The following is a 4163-nucleotide window of genomic DNA, read 5'->3' as shown; positions in this document are numbered from 1 at the left end:
ATCTTGTAGGGAAGAAATCATATTAAGTTCAAAAGAGGAAGAACTTCCCATAAGATCAAACATAGAATATAGATTATTACAAGTTAGATCTACTAAACAATGTAAACCCAAAATTGGGTGCTTTATGACATTAAAAGAAATACTTCCTTCCTTGTGCACCTTCAAGGAAGTAGTATAAGGAGTAACACTAGGTATAGTCCACTCCCTCTTCACTATATCTCGAAGTTGAGAAGAATTCTTTGCTTGAAATTCATTTTGTTCCTCATTCTCAACTTTAAGAGAAGTGGCAGCATTAGGATAAGAGTCAAGATTTTTATGAATAAAGAGAGTTCTTGGGTAAGCTTGTGTGGTCATGAAATAACTCTCTTTTGTCACAAAAGTCTTAGTGGAGTCCCCTTGATCCACACTCTTTCCTTCTTTTTTTTCTTTGTTTATTTTCTTTTTCATTTGTTTTTGATCCTCAAACACTTGGGGTGGTGTCAAAGGATTAAAAACAATTTCTTTATTTTTATGAGTGAAGGTTATTTTGTTAGTAAGGCCATCATGTATAGTTTCCTTATCAAATTGCCATGGCCTACCAAGCAAAATATGACAAGCTTCCATAGGGATCACATCACATAAAACTTTGTCTTTATAATCCCCTACAGAAAACTTGACCTTCACTTGTTGATTCACCTCCAATTCCTCACCTTCATTGAGCCAATGAAGTTTATAAGGGTGAGGGTGAGGAATGGTGGTAAGGGCTAACTTGTTAACCAACCTTGTACTACAACAATTTGAACATGATCCACTATCAACAATAAGAGAACAAGTTTTTTTAGAAACTAAACATCTTGTGTGAAAGATGTTCTCTCTTTGTGATAGTGAAGTGGGACAAGGTTGACTTCCAAGAAGCTTTTTGACCATAAGAAGATCACCATCAACAGGATATAGCTTTTCAATTTGAGGGTCTTCTTTGCTAGTCTCACTATCACTTGAAGTGGTAGAACTAGATTCATCAAGGCTACTATAAATGTCTTGTCCTCTCAAAATCATGACCTTTTTAGTTGGACATTGAGAAGCTATATGGCCTCTCCCAAGACATTTAAAGCATTTGATGTCACTAGTTTTACTACTAGAAGTGACAACATTTTTATTTTTATCATTTTCTTTTTCTTTTTCTTGACCTTTACTAGAGTTTTTAGAAGAGTCATATTGACCCTCCCTCTTGTCCTCTCTCTTGATATAAGAGCTAGATTGAGTTTTGCCTTTTCTCAAATTTTGTTGTTCCACCCTTATACAAAGTTGGACCAAATCATCAAGGTCCCTATAAGGGAGTAACTCAACTCTATCTCTAATATCAAAATTGAGACCACTTAAAAATCTAGCAATGGTCAACCTTTCCTCTTCCCTTATGCCAGCCCTCATGAGATACAACTCCATCTTTTGTCTATACTCCTCAACACTCATATTCTTTTGTTGGAGTCTTTGGAGCTTATCCATAAGCTCCCTACTATAATAAGAAGGTATGTGCCTTCTTCTCATAGCACTCCTCAACTCATTCCAATAAGTGATGGGAGGATCATTGTGAAGTCTTCTCTCTCTTTCCAAGGATGTCCACCAATACATGGCTTGTCCTTGAAAAGCTAGGGTGGCCAAAGGAACTTTTCTTTCCTCACCTACTTGATGACAAGTGAAGATTTGCTCCACTTTCATCTCCCAATCTAAGTAGGTGTCCACATTATCTTTTCCATGAAAGTAAGGGAGATCAACCCTTGATTCCCTCACTTTGTGTTCTTTAATGACTCTCCTAGGTGTTGGTTGATAGTAAGCATCCATTTGGATACTACCATCATTATTTTGACTTTGAGAATCATTGGAGCTCTTGGTTGAGCTCCTAGAAGAACCTTTTGGACTTTTATTTTTATTTAATCTTTTTAAAAGTTTTTCTTCTCGTTGCTTAATCTTTTGAATCTCTTGTTCTAAAGCCATGATTTGTACTTCCTTTTCAAGTTTTTCTTTTTGTTTTTGAAGTATTTCATCATGCTTCCAAAGTTTTAGTGCCTCAACCTCCTTGACAATTCTTTTAAAACTTTTAGGAGATTCAAAGCCACTACTACTTTGAGAATGTTGACTCATGATTAAACAATAAGATTTTATATGCTATGCAAGAAGTTATAAAATGTTTTTTTTTATTTTCTAGGAATGAAAATAGCACTTGGAAGTCTAAGTGTACAAGTTGCACTATCAAGGGAGGTGAGCTACAAAGAGCCACTTAATAACCAAGCCTTTTCAAGTGGAAATCACTAAACTCCTTTGTGGTATTTCCAAATCCCCAAAACTTTTCACAAAAATTTTGTATGCTTTTTACAACTTTGTTTGTTTTTGACACTTAACTAAGCGTGAACAATTAAAACTACACAATTCTAGACGTTTATAGGCAGCAAAGTAAAGCAATTAAGTACAAGAAAACTTAAAAGAAGCAAGTTAAGCAACTAGTCGGATATCCTAAGTGGAAGCTTGAAACATATGAAATTTCCAAGCCACTTCCACTAGTACTACACGTGAGAGTCTATCAAGGATGTAGATATACCTGACCAGCTTCTTAATACTCCCTCCAAGCTTTACAAATTGGTTTAAAATACAAGAGAATTGACAAAATTAAACTAGCCTAAAAAAAACAATAAAGTGGCGGCTTTGGTGACCAATTAGTGGCGGTTTTGTGTTCAACTTTTCCAACACTTAACCAAGTGTTTAATCCGCCACTAATCCTTCAATATGCTGCTCCTGAACCTGCAAAAGAAACACAACAAAGAGGTTAAGGTGGCTGCCTCACAAGGTGAAGGAATTGGTCACTCAAGTGAAGGAGATTTAGGAGAATTTTGGTCACTAAATTAGGTCAAATTTGGTGATTATAGTGTCCAAAATTTTTCCTACTCTTTGTTGAGCAATGCTTGATCCTTGAGCAAGGATTTAAGGCCACTTCCAGCACAGGAAATTATTGAAAGAAAACTAGACAAGCAACAAAGCACAATTTGGAAAGCTTATACCAAAATTAAGAGTAATATGTGTATATGACAAGACTCAAAGAAGTTCAACAAGTAAAACTGAAAATTAAGACTCCAAATAAAAGCTAGCACTCAGAGAGAAGGGTTCCTAGATAGGTACTAGAATAGATGAACAAATCAAAAAAAATTTGAAGACAATTGGACAAGTTTAGCAAAAGTAGTAGCCAAAACAATAACAAGGAATCAAGTAGGTTTTTCAACTTGTATACCTCTCGGCTTTTTCCTTTTAATTTTCTTTCTCTATTTTTTTTTTTAATTCTTTCTTTTTCCAGTATCAAATTAAGAGTCCAGAGAGTATATTTGCCTTTTGTTTCAAATTTTTCAATGATTCCAAGTTATAGAAACCGAGAATACAAATCAGCCAAAAATTAGGTCAAATTTCAAGTAACTTGAATAACTAGTGCACTAATCTTTAGGTTTTTGGTTTGGATTCCTTTTGAACTCTTTTCTTTTTGATATTTTGAACACTTTAGGCTCTGTTTTATCTCTGTTTTCAGCCTCTAATTTTTTTAAAATTTGAATCCACAAAAAGAGTGCACTAGAAGTAGGTTTACACTTGAAATTTTTGAATCACAAAATCTTTATAAGTTTTTCAATGGAATGTGATTTGAAAACTTAAGAACATAATAGAAACCTAACTCTAAAGAAACTTACTAGAACTAATAGCAAGTTATGAACACAATAAGGCAAAAGAAAAAGCACATATAGGAGGCAAGAACAATAGGTAAACCGAAAGCAAAATATGGACACAAAACTCAAAATAAAACTAGGTTAAACATGCTATTCAAGGAATTTGCAACAAGTAAGGACTAAATACAAACTTCTAAGACACAACAAAGATTTAAAAACAAAATCTAAATGCAATGCATGAGGTCCAATCACGGACACATACAAGGAATGGAGAGACTCAAAATAAACTCAAAATTAGCACAAAGCAAATAGTTCCTACAAGTTGATTATGGAAGAAAAATTCAAGACAATCAACAATGGATCTATGAACTCAATAACATCAAAATATAGATCCGAATTGAAACTCAATTAAGACAAACATAAGAACACAAAGAACACATAATATTCGGACCAAAACAAGATGAAGAACTTATCTCCTTGAAGACC

The sequence above is a fragment of the Cajanus cajan genome, chromosome 8 (assembly GCF_000230855.2).
Source record: "Cajanus cajan strain Asha chromosome 8, NIPB_CcT2T_4, whole genome shotgun sequence".
In the NCBI taxonomy this organism is placed as follows: Eukaryota; Viridiplantae; Streptophyta; class Magnoliopsida; order Fabales; family Fabaceae; genus Cajanus; species Cajanus cajan.
This window is presented reverse-complemented; position numbering follows the sequence as displayed.